A 16,882-nucleotide genomic window follows, 5' to 3' on the forward strand; every position below is an offset into this window, starting at 1 on the left:
TAATATAGCTTGGGAATCTTGGCTATGTCCTTTAACTTCAAATATTAGGAAAATATAAAACAAAGATAAAAAAAAAAAACCTCAAATACAAAGAATCAGGAAGAGGGGTTAAATTCACTGATTTCCTGATTTCCAGACATAGGAGTTGTTCCAATCTTGAGTCTCGGAATCACAATAAATTCTAAAAGTATGAAGTTGGCAAATGTGCCAAAGGAAACACAGCGGAGCATCCGTCCGCAGCACCTTCTCTTCATTCTTCTTGGTTTTTGTACAGGATCCTTAACTGGCTCTGGAGAGATGCTGCTTTCCAGACTGTTCCCCTCGCAGACCAGACTTGGCCAAACGAGTGAGGCACCCTGCAGCCTCCTCCCTCGCCCCCCATCAGCAGTTTCCACTGAAAGGCAAGGGTAACGTGTAGTTCTTCCAGGAGAACAAATCTTGTTCAAACTAACTTTAACAGATAGTCAGGTGTGACGATCACATACCCATCCCAGCAAGAGAGGGAAATTGTCTTTCAGACAGAAGATGATATTAATATATTCCCAGTACTTGTTCTAATTCACGTGGTCTTTTTCCTTTTCCTTTTCTTTTCTTTTTGGCCCAGTGTCTTCTGTAAATCAACTCCCCTCTCCTCAAAGGCTAGATTGGAGATTTGAATTTTCATTAGATTTTAGCGCCACCTGGTGGCAACCTTGGCAGCTAGTTTCTTTTAAAAAAACGGTTTTTTAAAAAAAATTTTTTAAATTGTTCTGAAATAAAAAGTAAAATAATAAACATCATTAAAAAACCTTTAGTCAAAAAGAATGCACTTTATAAACATTTTTATTTTAAAATCTTTCATTGGGTATAAAACTCTAAAAATGTTTTACAAGTAGATTATTTTGAATTTTTACATGTATATATATATTTATAGACATCGAACTTTTTCACATGCACTTTTTTTTTGACAGGCAGAGTGGACAGTGAGAGAGAGAGACAGAGAGAAAGGTCTTCCTTTTTCTGTTGGTTCACCCCCCAGTGGCCGCTTCAGCCAGCACATTGCAGTCGGTGTGCTGCACTGATCCAAAGCCAGGAGCCAGGTGCTTCTCCTGGTCTCCCATGCGGGTTCAGGGCCCAAGGACTTAGGCCATCCTCCACTGCACTCCCAGGCCACAGCAGAGAGCTGGCCTGGAAGAGGAGCGACCCAGACAGAATCTGGCGCCCGGACCAGGACTAGAACCCAGGGGTGCCGGCGCTGCAGGTGGAGGATTAGCCTAGTGAGCCGCTGGCGCCAGCTTTCACATGCACTTTAACAAAAATTCTTTCCTAGTTAAGTATTGACTTCCAAAAAAAGTGAGTAGAAAGATATAACGGTTATGCAGTCCTGCTAATGTACAAACCAGTGGACTTCATTCCCCCCCAATTATAATATATAGAAATGTAAAACAACTTTAATTACAAAAGTTATCCACATTTTCCCCAGTTAAAAAAAGCCATTGTTTGACATTCTGTTGCAGCAGAAGTAATAGGGGCCAACCTTGCTGTGCAGTGGGGTCAGCTCTCACACCTGCGTCCCATATGAGTATAGTTCAAGTCCAACCCAAATGGGGTTCCAGGCTCTGGCCCGGCCGTGGCCACTGAGGCCATTGGGGAAGTGAACCAGTGGAAGAAAGATCTTCCTCTTTCTATGCAACTCTACCTTTCAAACAAATAAATATATCTTTATAAAAATCAAAGTAATAATAATTAATTTATCAGTGAACATTTTCTGGGACCAAGCAATGCAGTAAACACCCCTGATGGCCACTTAAGTTTTACATTTTTTTCTAATTTAAGAAGTATCTGAAAGTCTTGGAGAAAATTGTCAGCCTTCCATCTCTATGCGATGACTTTACAAATGGAAATGTTCTTCTAGCACTAGCTGTTCCGCTTGCCTGGGAGAACAGAGACAGGCGTGTCCAGTCCATCTGGAGCCCGGGCCGCTGTGACTTACCCAGCGGAGTAACTCAGCCCGCCTTCCGGGCTCCAACTATTGTAAGCAGCAGTAGGTAAAGCATAGAGCATTATTCACGCGCCCTAGCCTGTGCCCCAGTGTGCCCAGTGTGCCCAGTGGGCCCCAGGACTAAGAAGGCTGGGCCCACAGGAGAACCCCAGCTAGACTGTCCAGCTTAGGAACGAGCACCTTGACCTCTGTTGTGACTTCTCTCTCTATCTCGGCCTACCTCTCGGCCCAGGGCCAGGACAAGGGGAACAGGCAGTGGGCGATGGGGCAGCTGCAGCCCCCTCTGCAACTGCCCCGTCATTACAGTAGCTACTGAGCACGTGCCCGTGCCACGGCGAACCGAGGTTCTAACCTTATTTCATTAAAATGAAATTTAGAAACTGGTGTTCAGTTCACTGTCACAAAGCCCTTTGTTACCTTTGAAAGAACCTGGATAGGTGAAGCTACCTTTTCAACCAGAAATTTTATGCAATCTAAATGCATATTATTCTCAATGAAAATGGAGTAACTGAATGGAGATGTGCTGTTGACTGGAAACATTAGATTTTGAAGACCTAGATGGAAAAACCTGTTAAATAGTTCATTAATAATTTTAATATGACTTACTTGTTGAAATGGTAATACTTCGTATGCAGTCAATATATTTTTAAATACATGAGATTTAGTATGTTAGATATATTTGGATGATTAATTGGAATGAATTTCACCTGTTTATATATTTTTAAAACTTTTTAAAAGATTTTTATTATTAATTTATTTTAAAGATGGTGTTACAAAGAGGTGGAGGCAAAGAGAGACAGAGAGAAAGAGGTCTTCCATCCACTGGTTCACTCCCCAAATGGCTGCCTTGGCTGGAGCTGAGCTGATCTGAAACCAGGAGCCAGGAGCTTCTTCCAGGTCTCCCACGTGGGTGCAGGGGTTCAAGGACTTGGGCCATCTTCCACTGCTTTCCCAGGCCATAGCAGAGAACTGGATCAGAAGTGGAGCAGCCAGGACTCGAACCAGCACCCATATGGGATGCTAGCCCTGGAGGCAGTAGCTTTACCCACTACACCACAGCACTGGTCCCCTAAAATATTCATTTATTTATTTGAGAGAGAGAGAGAGAGAGAGAGAGAGAGATCCCAGATAGTGATTTCTTCCTTTAAATTCCCACAATAGTCAGCCCAGTGTGGGTTGAGCTCAAGCTGGGAGCCAGAACCATCCAGGTCTCCCATGTGGGTGACAGGGACCTGGTCACTTGAACCATTACCAGCTGCCTTCCAGGGTGCACATTAGCAGGAAGCTGAAGTGGGGAGCAGGGCCAGTGGAGCCTGGCATGGACCCAGACACTCAGGTCCTGTTTGCTGACACCCTAACCACTAGGCCACATGTTCGCCCCACCTTTGTGCGTTTTCTCATGTGACAAGCAGGAAATGCAGACGTGTGCGTGCTGCTGGCATATTTGTATTGGACAGCACTGCTGTGAATTGTCTGCAGGCCTCTCCTTCAAACACCACAAGTCCCAGCTTGTGTGAGCTCGGGAGTCCCAACTCACCACCGCGTTTCCAGGGGTTCAGAACTCACACAGGCTCTGGGGTTTGGGACAGCTGGGAGCCTCTTGCCCTCTCCCAGGCGTAGCTTCCAATCCAGTGGCTGCTCAGTACTTTGCATCTCCCCCTCCTCGCATCTGCCAGCCTGCATCCCGGCCCCAGCTGACGCTCAGTACCCGGATGCTACTGGAGACGCTGGGTCACAGGTCCTTGTCTTCCGGTAAGAAGTGGATTTCCCATGAGAGATGGAGACAGGCAGGAGCAGGCTGGTGAGGGTTAATGAACAGAGCACCCCGGCAGGCCAGGTGGGCATCTCAGCAAAGGACCGGAGTCCAGTCTGCATTCAGACGCGCCCATCCCCCACCTGGGATATGGCTGGGAAGAGGGCTTTCCAGGCTTGGAATTCGTGAAATTCCCCCTGGGGCCTTTTTGATGCACTGCTATTGGACAACAGCCCTCAGGTGTCCCCGGAGCAGAGCTGGGACCTACTGGAAAGGTATTCCTGTGTGTGAGCGCTGGCCTGCTTCCAAAGCGTGCCTCTAGGTCTCTCCAACATTCAATCCCATCAACTTGCAGTGTTTTGGGTTTTGGGTTTTTTGTTTTGTTTCCTTTGCCTCGGCCCCTCTCTCACACACAGGCTGATGTCTGCCTTGCCACTTAATACAGACGATTTGGCTCTTTTGGCCTGGTGACCTGTTTTCCTTTTCAAAAAAGAGAATCAAAATCTAGCCCTGTCATCTTCCTTGATCACCTGCATCCTCTCCCTCTGTCCGATGAAGAAAGGCACCTGAGCGTCTACACCTCCCGGGTTATCGAGTGCTCCCTCCCCCTGCAGTCCCCCAGCGCTCTTTAAATAAAGGAGATGCCCTTTCTCCTGTTCACCTGTCTCTTGGCAGCTCATTGCAGCGAACCTTTGCAGAGTAAAAGAGAAATTTTTCCTTCGCCCCTACACAGGATGACCTGTTCCCTTTCTGAAACAGAGAATCCACGTCTAGTCCTTGTCCAATTTGGGTGGAAAAGTGGTGAGTGCAAACTGTCCTCAGGGACACTCACATGAGCCTCAGCCCTCCCAGTTCAATAGGTGCATGGGAATTGAAGGGAGAGAGCAGAGAAAAGGAAGTGGGGCACAGGGCAAACACGCAAGGCAATGCACCCCCTGCCCCACAGTATAGGATGTGGCAAGTGCGTGATGAACAGGAGAGACGTCTTCACACCGGGCGGGGGCGGGGGGGGACGTTTGAGCAAGATCTCAAGTAACAAGGAGTGCTTCAGAAGAAAGAGAACCCCACTTGGCCCATCTGAAACATCTGCTGTGTGGATTTTATGTAGAAAAAGGTTCTGGCCCAAGGCATCTGATAGGAAGGGAGAGGCAGAGAAAGGCAGAAGTAAAAGATGTCCCTCTCTCCGTGCATGAGGTCGGCCTGGTGTCAGCAGAGTGAGGCCTCTCGTGTGCTGAGGAACAGGAAGGTTACAAGAGCCTGCTGTTATGTAAGCGCCGTCGTTACAAAATCCACCCCTGCGACTGCCTGCCGCTGTGCTGGCATATGCTGAAAATTGCACATGTACTTATCAATTTAGCAGAAGCTACGGAAACCGCCGTGTGGATGCAGGGAGCCTTTTTAAGCTTCCCACTTCCTAGCTCTGCAGCCCTGAGCAAGTCGCCCTTCAAGGGCCTGGTCTCCCCGTGCGTGAAAGGAGAAGTAGAATTTAGAGACTGGAAACGCGGATGTCCACGTGGGTCCTGCACGCAGCACAGTCGCGGCTAAGACATCAGCAAGCAATTGCGGGCACCAGAGAGCATGCCATGCATAAGCTGTGGGAGCTCGGGATTGAAAAACAGCTGCTGTGTTGCTCGGAAAATGCACAGGCAGCACAGGCTGGGTTTGGCCAGCGGAACCGTTCCGTGACCCTTGAACTACAGGAATTCCATTCCGAATGGTTTCAGAGGGAGCTCACCTGACAAAAAACGATACTATCAATCCTTTCATAAAGGAAGGGGGAAAAACTTACTGTAGAACAAAACAAAATCCTTTTTTGTGTCATGCTAGTATTCAGTAAGCTGCTTGTTGGTATTGCTTAAGCTGGAGGGATGCGGTCTTAAGTAGGAATGTGCTCATCTCCCAGCTGGGTGGGAATCTTGGCTCTGACGCCGTTCCAGGGGCACAGGGAACAGCAGATTTGCTTCTCTCTTCCCCTTTTGCAGTGCTGACAGCAAATGATCTAATCAAAGTATTTAAACAGGGGTGATTCACTTCTTGTGTTCTCTTATGAAGTCAGAATTTTGCAACAGGGAGGAGTTGAGTGCACATTGGGTTCCCACACTGCAGTGTGTCACCACGGACATGTCTGCAGCTATTTATAGCAGGAGACAGAGCCTATATCAGCAGCCCCTGCCCAGAACAGGGAACGTGGGGGAACGCCCCGGGCTTCCGCTCCAGACACGGTGCTGTGAGATGCAGCTCGGCGAGGGAAGCTCTTCTCCCCGAGGGTCCTCGTTCAGAAAGGAGAGCACTGAAGATCTTGTACGGCTTCACCTGGGGGACTTGGAGTTGTGTGGTTTCCACTATGCTTATCCAATGTGTGTTTAAGAAAGAAGTGGACACATTCAGAGCTTGGAAACCTCAGTGACCTACCTAGACAATTCGCTCACTCTTTCATTCACTCATTTTTTTATTCCACTAGTGTTTGTTAGATGTTTCTTGTATGCCAGGGACCTAGCTGTAGGACCTAGCTTCCGTGCTGTACGGAGCTCAGAGACTTAGTATCTGGGCATCTCACAGCTGTTGAACTCCCTGGGGAAGTGATAGGACTTGAACCTGGAAAATACAAAGGAGGTGGTTCTGCTCTCATTTCATCACTCGTTTTCCAAAACTACTCTGGGCTGGGAATGGAATCCAAGAGGGAATTAGATACGGCTACTGCCATCAGAGAAACTCCTGTCTGTTCACAGAGGTGGCAATACGGTGCAGCGCGCCTAGCAATTAAGCATGGTAAGCACTAAGATGGGTAGGCACAGGGAAAGGCCTGAGGAGGTCTGAAAAGACTTGAACTACATATAGCACTTAGGTGGTCCCCAAGAGCCACACCTCCAGCATTCCTCTCCTTGGATAATCCCTTCCCTCTAAGCTGGGTCACGGGGCTGGCCTACATCAGCGGGATATCAGCATGAGTGATGCAAGCTGTAGCTTTGCGAACACCTGTGCATCGAGGCTCGCCCCTTTGGAATGCTATGCTTCCAGGAAACTCAACCTGGAAGAGAAGCAGGCCAGCGGCCAACAGCCTCGGCTCAGCTACCAGCTGGAGGCCGCCACCGCTGCCAGCTGCGTGGGTGAGGCCATTTGAACCGCCCACCCTAAATGCCCAGCCAGCCTCGGGGGAGGGAGAAGAATTGTCTGGGTCAACCCACAGAATCCTGAGAAATAGTGAATTTTTAAGCCACTGTGTTTTTGGAATGGTTTGTCCCATAGCCCTGGATAGCCAAACCAGCTAAGTCTTGGCTGATACCTGGAAGCTGGTTATAAAAAGAGAAAGCCATGCTAGATACGAAAGCATAGTAGAGCGTATTCAGGTATATGGTGGCTCAGTAGGGTGGGAATGTGGAGAGTAAGGTGAGGAGAAGCAGTTTCCGGAAGTAGGCAGGCTGGGCAGGACCAAACCAGAGCTCTGAGGCTGAGCCCAGAGTCAAGATCACCCCTAGGGTCGATGATCTAAGAGGTCTCACGGACCGGGGACAGGTGTACTCAGACCTGTGATTTACTGCAGCAAAAGGACTCAAAGCAGAACCAACAAAGGAAAGACACCCTCTGGGCGAAATCCGGGGGAAATGAAGTCCTGGGAAATTGTTCTTTCTGAGGCTTCTCAACGCGGGTCCTCTCCCGGTGGAGTCACACAGGGCACGCTGCATTCCCCCAGCAATGAGCTGTGACAACACACATGAAACGTCACCAATCAGGGAAGCGCATCAGAGACGCGGTGCCTGGAATTCTTACGGAACTCTATGTTGGTGAGAGTCTCGTGTCCGCTTGGCGAGGCTGTGTGCTCAGTTGTTTGGTCAAACAGCCTCCATGTGGCTGGGAAGATATTTTTTTAGATGTGAATTTAAATCAGAACTCTTTGGGGCCAGCGCTGTGGTGTAGTGAGTAAAGCCACCGCCTCCAGTGCCGGCATCCCATATGGGCGCCGGTTCGAGTCCCAGCTGCTCCGCTTCTGAGCCAGCTCTCTGCTATGGCCTGGGAAAGCAGTAGAGGATGGCCCAAGTCCTTGGGCCCCTGCAGCCACATGGGAGACACGGAAGAGGCTCCTGGCTCCTGGCTTTGGATCGGCGCAGCTTTGGCCGTTGCAGCCAGTTGGGGCGTGAACCATTGGATGGAAGACCTCTCTCTCTCTCGTTCTCTCTCTCTCTTTGCCTCTCCTTCTCTGTGTAACTCTGACTTTCAAATAAAGAATAAAATACATCTAAAAATGAATAAATAAATAAATCAGACTCTTAGAATAAAGCAAATTTGCCTCCATAATGCGAGTGGATCAAAGACAGAGATTCCCCTAGAAGAGAAGCTATGGCATAGAACCCTTGCTCTAGCTTCCGGCCTGCTGCCCTGCAGGTTATGGCCAAAAACTGCAGCATCAGCTCCTCCTTGAATTATAACCTGCCCATCCACCCCACCGATTTTGAACCTGCCAGACACTTGAAATAAATGTGTTTCTCTCCCTCCCTCCTCTCTCCCTCCTCCTTTGTATACATAACACACACACACACACACACACACTGGAAACACTGCCTAATTCAGAGGCTGACTGTACAAGCACCCTCTGCCCACCTTACACCCGAATCCCAGAGTCCCAGAAGAAAAGCAGGTGCCCGGCATAAGCCACATTACTGGTACAGTGTGGGTACAGCAAGCCTCTCTTACCAGTGTGGTGGGAGTCATCCCAAAGTTGAAGGTCCTAAACACCAGGCATGGGCCTACCTTTCTATGAATAAGCAGTGAGGAAGGTAAGCAGTTTAAATGGAGATCAGCAGGCAATCCATGAATTTTCTAAACGTAAACATGTAATTCCATTGAAAGTGCTAAGGAGAGGTGACATCATGTTTCCTTTCATTGGTGCGGGGGGCATAGCTCCAAGAGGGGAGAAGGAAAGCTGGCTTCAGATGCAGCAGCCCCTCTGGCATGCAGGTGGAGCCAGGTGGAAGGAGGGGATGTATGTGCGGACTCAGCGAGGTGGGCTTCTACTTCCCAGGCAGCCTCAGAGGCCTCGTGCAGCTGTGGTTGCCAGGCACACTGCCCCTTGCCCTGGAAAGCCCTCCATGCCCAGACCCAGCAAGGGCTATGAATGTGTGTGTGCTGCCTCTCTTCCTGGGTTACCAGGTGGGCGATGAGGTGGCGCCGCCACAGCTGGACCTGGACCCGTCTAGGAGGTGGGGTCAACATGGTATCCCCTGGGCCGGGCCCTTCTGCTCTCCTCCTACCGCAGTCCAACTATCCAGGAGGGGTTCCGTGGGGCCCTAAGCTCTTCCTACTCAAAGTGTGGCCCACGGGCCAGAACACTGGCATTTCTTGGACGCTTGTTAGAAATAAAGGCTCTCAGACTCCTACCCAGCCCAGGCCCTGGAGAATCAGAATCTGGATTTTAACATGATGTCCAAGTGATTCATCTGGACTTGAAAGTTTGAGAGACACTGCCTGGGCTGTCCTCCACTTGCTTTCCTGGCAGGTGTGTGGCCACCGTGGCTGCACTGAGCATGAACGGTGGGGCCAGGCTCAACTTGACCTCGCCCACCATCACCAGCTGCATGGCATGGGCTATCATCTCCCTGTGCCTCAGTTTCTCATCTTGAGAGATCATCAAGAAGTTCGTGGGAAATGAGAATTATAAGCAGCAATGCATAGATTCATTCCAAGTCCCCCTGTATAAGTCGGGGAATGAAGAGTGTCTCCCTCGCCGGGTCACTGCAGTTAGAGGAGCCATCACCTGTCACATGATCAGAGCAGTGCCTGGCACAGAGCGAGTGGCAGCTTTTGTTCCTGTGTGGGGGCCTGCAACCCCTGCTTGCACAAGCCCTCCCATGAACACAGGTGCACACGTGCCCCACTGGCAAGGAAGAAGACCATGCTGTCACCTTGGCCAGCCAGGAGAGCACCTGTGTGTAGCCCCACCCATGGCTTCCAGGTTTCCTCCTGAGGTGCTACAGGCACCTTGTCCTAGGACAACCTAGGAAAACCTAAGACAACCCTCCCATTGTGGGAGAACACCTCCCTTTCCATGGCCTTTTGCCTGGCAAGTCCACTCTGGTCTCTGTTGAGGTTTTAGCTAGAGTCTCCCATGCAAGTTTGGGATAATACCTTTCCCACAAGCCTGGCTTCCTTGGCTAGGAGGTGGTTCACAGAGGGATGGATTTCTTAATTATTGATACTAACAAAGTCCAAGAAGGAATCTACTTTCAACTCTTGTGAATTCTTTCTGTAACTCTATTTTAAGTGTCTAGTGTGTATGGACAGTGCACTGTGCTAGGTGCTGGGGATAGAGTAGTGGCCAAAACAAGTGTGCTCCCCACTTTAATGGGGCTTTCATTCTGTGGAAAGGAGAGAAGCATCAAAAATGAATTCTACAGTTAAGGTTTAATTACCATGATGTGAAGAGGCAAGGCATTTGCAGAGAAAAAAGTGGGGGCTCTGACCTGGTGTTGAGGTCATGTCAAACTTCAAGAGAAAGATATGTGAGCTAATTTTAATTTTAATTGATTTATTTGAGATACAGAGAGACAGATAGAATCAGAAAGAATGTGCCTATCTTCTGCTTCACTCGCCAAATGCCCACAACAGCCGAGACTTGGCCAAGGTCAAACCGGGAGCCAGGAACACAGTCCAGTAGGGGGCTGGGTCCCAATTACTTGAACCATCACCACTTTCTCCCAGGGTCCACATTCGCAGGAAGCTGGAGTCAGGACCCTGGGCTGAGTATGGGTCACAGGTACACCTATATTAGGTACAGACATCTTCATCAGCATCTTAACCACTAGGCCTCTACCTCCCTATGTCAGCTACATTTGGAGCAACAAGAAGGTAGTAGGCAGACGAAGAGAGTGGGAGAGTGACCAGAAGGAACATTTCAGGTAGAAGAAACAGCATGGCTCCAGGACCCAGACAGGAAGGAGGCCTGAATGTTTGAGGAACTAAGACACCCACAGAGGAGCGGAGCAAGCTGGTGAGATGAGCCAGAGAAGAGCAAGGGCCCGATCACGCAGAGGCTCCCGGACGTGGGAAAGATTTTGTTCTGTGCTGAGAGCAATGGGAGTCTGTAGGCATGTGTTGTGGACTAGCCTGTGTACCCCCAAAATGTGTATGCTGGAGCCCTAACCCCCAGTGTGACTGTATTTGGCAAAGGGACCTTTAGGGGGGCAATAAGTGAGGACCAGTGTTCTTGCAAGAAGCAGCTGAGACACTGGGAAAGCACAGGTCATAAGGACACAAGACAACGAGGGCGCCCTTAGGGGAAACCAAACCTGCTGACGCCTGGAGCCTCCACATCCAGACTTCAGGGCTGTGGGAAAAAGAGTTTTGTTGTTGGAGCCCTCCGGACTGTGGTCCTTGGTTGCAGCAGCCCTAGGTCCCCAACCCGGCACGTGAAAAGCTGAGATCTCTGCTCCCAGGAATCTTTCTGGCTGTGGCGTGCAGGGTGAGCCCAAGGAGCAAGAATCGTTACAGGGAGGTAAGCTGGGAGGCTGTGGCAGAGACCGTGCAGGAGGCAAGGGTGGCCTGCAGCAGGGGGGTGGTGGTGGGGATGCAGACGAGGGAGGCGTCACCCTGATGCGGAGGCAGGGCTGCTGGGCGGGAGGGTTGGGGCGGCAGCTGGTGCGAGAGAAGGGCACAGGGGAGACAGAGCCAGTGGCAATGCTTTTAGGGGAGAAGCAAGAGAGGCAGTAGAGGGAGGGGCCCGTGGAGTCAAGGTTTGTTCTGTTTTGCTTTCTAAAGCTGTATTTATTTATTAGAAAGGCAGGGTTACAGAGAGAGATCTTGCATCTGCTGTTGGTTCACCCCTCAGATGGCCACAGTAGACAGGGTTGGTCAGACTGAAGCCAGGAGCCTCTTCCGGTCTCCTGCGTGGAGGAGTCCAAGTACTTGGACCCTCTTCCACTGCCTTCCCAGCCGCATTAGCAGGGAGCCGGGTTGGAAGTGACGTAGCTGGGACTCCAATGGGTGCTCGTACAGGATGCTGGCGTCACAGGCAGCGGTTCACGCACTGCCCCACAATGCCAGCCCACGCTTTGTTTTCTGATGAGACGAATGAGACATAAGCAGGCGAACACCGATGGCAGGGCTGGCACAGAGAAGCTTGAATGGCAGCGTCGGGTCTCCTCCGAGGAGCTCCAGGAGGGCACGGGGCCAAAGACAGGAGCTTTCTGGGGGAGAGAATGAATGGGTGAACGTCCTGCTTCGGCCAGAGAATGAATGAATGAATGAATGAATGAATGAAAAGCCACTTCCTTCACACCCCAAGCCACTTGGTGTGACGCATGCAGTGCAGCCGCCCTGAGTCCTTGTGTACACCCTGCAGCAACTGAGCACCTGTGTGCTGCAGCTTGGCTCCCTCTTCCCTGCTGGTCCATCCTCCCCTCCGCAGTGGGCGTGCCCCAGAGAGGTGGTGGGAGGGGTTTGGGGACCACCAGCTTGCCTGTGCCCCCGGCCCAGATCCTGCCCAGGGCTGGGCCTGGCCCTTCCTCCATCCACCCATGGACAGTTGCTGGGCAGCAGGTGGTGGTCCTGGTGGGACCCCCGTCTCCGCGGCCGTTTCTGCTGCATGGTCACTAGGTGACGCGTGCTCAGGCGTCTTTGTTCTAGGATCCAGAAGCATGCCAGGAGTTGCTTCTCAAAAGACACCTCGCTCTCTACAGCAGTGAGCATGGCCTTCATCCGGCACCAGGGCCCGCACTGGGATTCCTCCACGGGGCGGCCACACGTCCACAGGGTGTCCTCTTCCACCACTGTGGGCCACAGCAGAGAGCTAGACTGGAAGAGGAGCAACCGGGACTAGAACCCGGTGCCCATATGGGATGCCGTCGCCGCAGGCGGAGGATTAGCCAAGTGAGCCACAGCAGCAGCCCCTGATGATTTCTTTAATCAATGTTTGATAATTTGCATTGTAGAGATATTTCACTTCTTTGATTAAATTTATCCCTAAGCATTTGAATTTTTTGCGGCTATTGTGAGTGGGATCTCTTTCTTGATTTTCTTTCATGGAATTCATCATTAGCATATAAAAGAGCTGCTTTCTTTCCTTTTATAAAAGATTTATTTATTTATTTGAGAGGCAGAGTTACAAAGAGACAGAAGCGGGGCGGGGGTGGTGGTGAAGGTCTCCCATCCATCGGTTCATTCCCCAGATGGCCACAACAGTCAGAGCTGTGCCGATCTGAAGCCAGGAGCTTCTTCCAGGTCTCCCACACAGGTGCAAGGAACCAAGACCTGGGCCATCTTCTACTGCTTTCCCAGGCCATAGCAGAGAGCTGGATCGAAGTGGAGCAGCCGGGACTCCAAGCAGTGTCCATTTGTGATGCTGGCACAGCAGGCAGCAGCTTCACTCACTACGCCACAGCTCTGGCCCCAGCTACTTTATTTTTCTATGTTTGTTTTGTAACCTGCAACTCTACTGAATTGGTTTATCAATTCTAACAGCTTTTTGGAGAGTATTTAGGTTTTTTCATGTACAACATCATGTCATTTGCAAACACTGGTACTTTGACTTCTTTTCCAATTTTGATGCCCTTCATTTCTTTCCCCTCCCTAATTGCTCTGGTTAAAACCTCTAGCACTATATTGAATAAGGGTGGTGGAAATGGACATCCTTGTCTTGTTCCAGATCTGAGGGGAAATGCTTTCAGCTTTTCCCCATTCAGTATGATATTGGCTGTTGGTTTGTGATACACGGGCTTTATAATTTGGGGGAGTGTTCCTTCTATACTTAGTTTGTGGAAGGCCTTTATCATAAAAGGGTGTTGAATCTTGTCAAATACTTTCTCTGCTTCTATTGAGATGACCACATGGCTTTTGTTCTTCATTCTATTGAAGTGATTTATGACATTTATTGATTTGCAAGCATGGAACCACCCTTGCATTTCTGGGATAAACCCCACTTGATCATGAAGAATGATCTTTCTGATGTGGTGTTGGATTTGATTTGCTAGTGTTCTGTTGCAAGACTTTGCATCTATGTTCATTAAGAATATAGTTCTGGGGGCCAGTGTTATGGTATAGTGGGTTAAGCAGCTGCCTGCAATGCCAGCATCCTATATGGGCATCAGTTCAAGTCCTGGCTGCTCCACTTCTGATCCAGCTCCCTGCAAATGCACCTGGGAAAGCAGCGGAGGATGGCCCAAGTCACTGGGCCCCTGCATCTTCATGGGAGACCCATAAGAAGTTCCTGGTTCCTGGCTTTGGCCTGGCCCAGCCCTGGCCATTGCGACCACTTGAGGAGTGAACCAGCAGATGGAAAATCTTTCTCTCTCTCTCTCGCTTTCTGTGTCTCTCCCACTCTCTCTCTCTGTAACTCTGACTTTCAAATAAATAAAATAAATATTAAAGAAAGAAAAAAAGAATATAGTTCTGTAGTTTTGTTTTCATATCACGTTTTTGTTTGGTGTTAGTATCAAATAATGAGGACCGCATAAAAAGTTTGGCAGAGTTCCATCCTGTTCAACATTTTGGAATAGTTTGAAGAGTATTGGGGTTAGTTCTTTGAATGTTTTGCAGAATTCCGCAGTAAAGCCATCATGTTCTGGACTTTTCCTTGATGGAAGACTTGATTACTGCTTCAGTCTCATCAGTCTCATTGCTTGTTGTGGCTCTGTTTAGATTGTCTGTGTCTTCTTGAGTTAATCTTGGGCCATGAACTTTTTGAAGACTCCTCACATAGGCTCCAGTCCAGAGGCCTCAAGGCTGAAGATCCAGGAAGAGCCAGTATTCCAGCAGGCGTCCAGGGACAGAAAGAACGGAGATCCCAGCTCAAGGGCAGCCAGACAGGGCCAGTTCCTCCTCCCTCGTGGCAGGCCCACTTTTTCTTCTGTTCAGCCGACTGCATGAGGCCCCATGGCACCGGGGGACGATCATGTTACTCAGTCTGCCCACTCCAGGGCTAACCTCACCCAAACACCCTCTCAGACGCAGCTCGAATACTGTTTAACCATATGTCTGGGCACCCCTCGGTCCAGGCAGGTGGACACAAAATCAAGCTCACAGATAGTGTTATAGCTGGGGTTGTGGCCAGGCTCTGCAAGTCACTGCTGCAGAGCGTCTGTTTCCTCTTGCGTATTGTCAAACACCCTCTCTCAAGAGGGGGAGCAGCCACCATCCTGGGGTGCGGTTCCCTGCGGAACAGACGCCGCTGCCTGCAGTGGCCAAGTTCAGCCAGCTGGCAGGTCATGAAGAACAGACTCCTCAGCTCAGTGACTAGAAGCCCACCCTGCTTGTCGCAGGATCACACAGGCCACTTCACCTCCCTAAGTCTGAGTCTCTTTTAGATTTGCAAATAAAATACAGAACACACTGACCTAAAAACGGATTCATTGATGTCTATTAGAAAGTCAAGTTTAACTGGGGACCTTCTCTTTTTCAGTTTACTTTTTTTTTTTTTTTTTTTCCTGAATTGGGCAATGCTAGCTTCTTTGTGAAATGAGGTGTTGCCGAAGCCAAAGTTAGAGAACTGGGTGGTCTGCACAGCCAGGGCAGGCCCTCACCACTGCTGCCAGGAAGACTACGGTCAGCCCCAGCCGTGTGAGATGAGCACACCTGGAGCGAACCCACTCCCCCAGGCCCATGTGAGCGTCAGCCGGGAGACGCGGCGGCGCACGGTAACCACAGAAGGGTGGCCGGCACAGACCAGCCCAGATGCCAGCAGTAACCAGGAAATACCCTCTAGCCACAGCTTCCTGCTCTTCTTGACAGGGTTCTGGGATCCTAGGATTGAGAAGAGCAGCAACCCGGTGCTGGATCACCCACTCCCAACCCAGGGGCGCCTCGCATTTTCCAAGCCCCAGGGCCAAGAAGGCGCCTACAGCCACTTCTCCACCCCTCACAGAGGAAAGGCCAGAGGCAGACCCCATCTGGCTTGGCAGGAGGAGGGGCTTCCCCACGGGCCCTGGAGGCGTCCAGGAGTGGGTGAGGCACTGTGTGGGCGGAGTGCCCAGACTGGCACCGCTTGTCCTGGCCGTCTCCCACTGCTTGTGCTGTGTAAAGCTCTCGGGCAGCTCCTCCCTGGCTGCTCTGGGCGCCTTTCTGCCCTACACAGCTCTGCCAGCTCCACGCGGTAGAGGAGTAGGATGGGAGAGTCTGTTGTCTCCAACCCTGCAACTCCCTCCCCCACCATCCCCCGCCTAGTCCCCAAATCAAGGCTAGAAACAAAGGTAAGGTCAAAGCTGCAGGCTGTGAGTGCTAAGGAAGATGGCAGGGCTGAAGCCCTCTTCCCCACAGAGCCCCAGGAGGAAGGGCAGAGAAGCCCTGGCCCAGGGGACAGATCTTGGGCTTCTTTGCTGGCTCTACCACTCACTCACTACTGGGTGAGTCATGTACCTGCTCTCAGCCTCATTTTCCACTCTTTTTTTTTTTTTTAGAGATATGTTTATCTATTTGAAAGGCAGATTTACAGAGAGAGAAAGAGAAACACAGGAGAAAGAGAGGAGAGGGAGAGAGATCTTCCATCCACTGGTTTACTCCCCCCAGATGACTGCAATGGCCAGAGCTGGACCAAGCCCAAGCCAGGAGCCTAGAACGCCATCCGGGTCTCCTACATGGGTAGCAGGGGCCCAGGCTGTTTTGCCCTTTTCCCAGATACGTTATCAGTACATGGCTGGAGGGGAAGTGGAGCAGCATTGCAGGTGGTAGCTTAACCCACTGTGCCCCAGTGCCAGTCTCTTATGAACAGCCTCTTATTAACACTGACATCAGGATGGTGAGTTGACACACGTTCCTAATTCCAATTGTCCCTGGGCAAAACTGCACCATGCCTAAAGGCACAGGCTGTGGAGCCCAGAATCCTGGATTCAGATTCCTGTTTTGCTACTTTCTGACCATGTGACGTTGGAGAAGTTGCTTAACCTCTGCGCCTCAGTTCAAAAGTTGCTGAGACATAGGAGTGTGAAGAGGCGTGTCTGGTGTCTGCTTGGTGTTCAGTAACTGTTAGCCATTGTTACTATAGGAGAAAGAAATAAGTTCCCTGGCAGTGCCTGGGAACCCCTGTACAAGAAACAGCCTGGAGCAAACCATTGCTCCCCACTTACCCCAACGTACTTCCAGAGAGAGCTTAGGACTTCAGGACTGCGGCTCAACAAAGACACACAGAGCTATGGGATGAGCCTTGAACATTACACAAGTTGACAGGC

This window comes from Oryctolagus cuniculus, chromosome 2 (assembly GCF_964237555.1).
Source record: "Oryctolagus cuniculus chromosome 2, mOryCun1.1, whole genome shotgun sequence".
In the NCBI taxonomy this organism is placed as follows: domain Eukaryota; kingdom Metazoa; phylum Chordata; class Mammalia; order Lagomorpha; family Leporidae; genus Oryctolagus; species Oryctolagus cuniculus.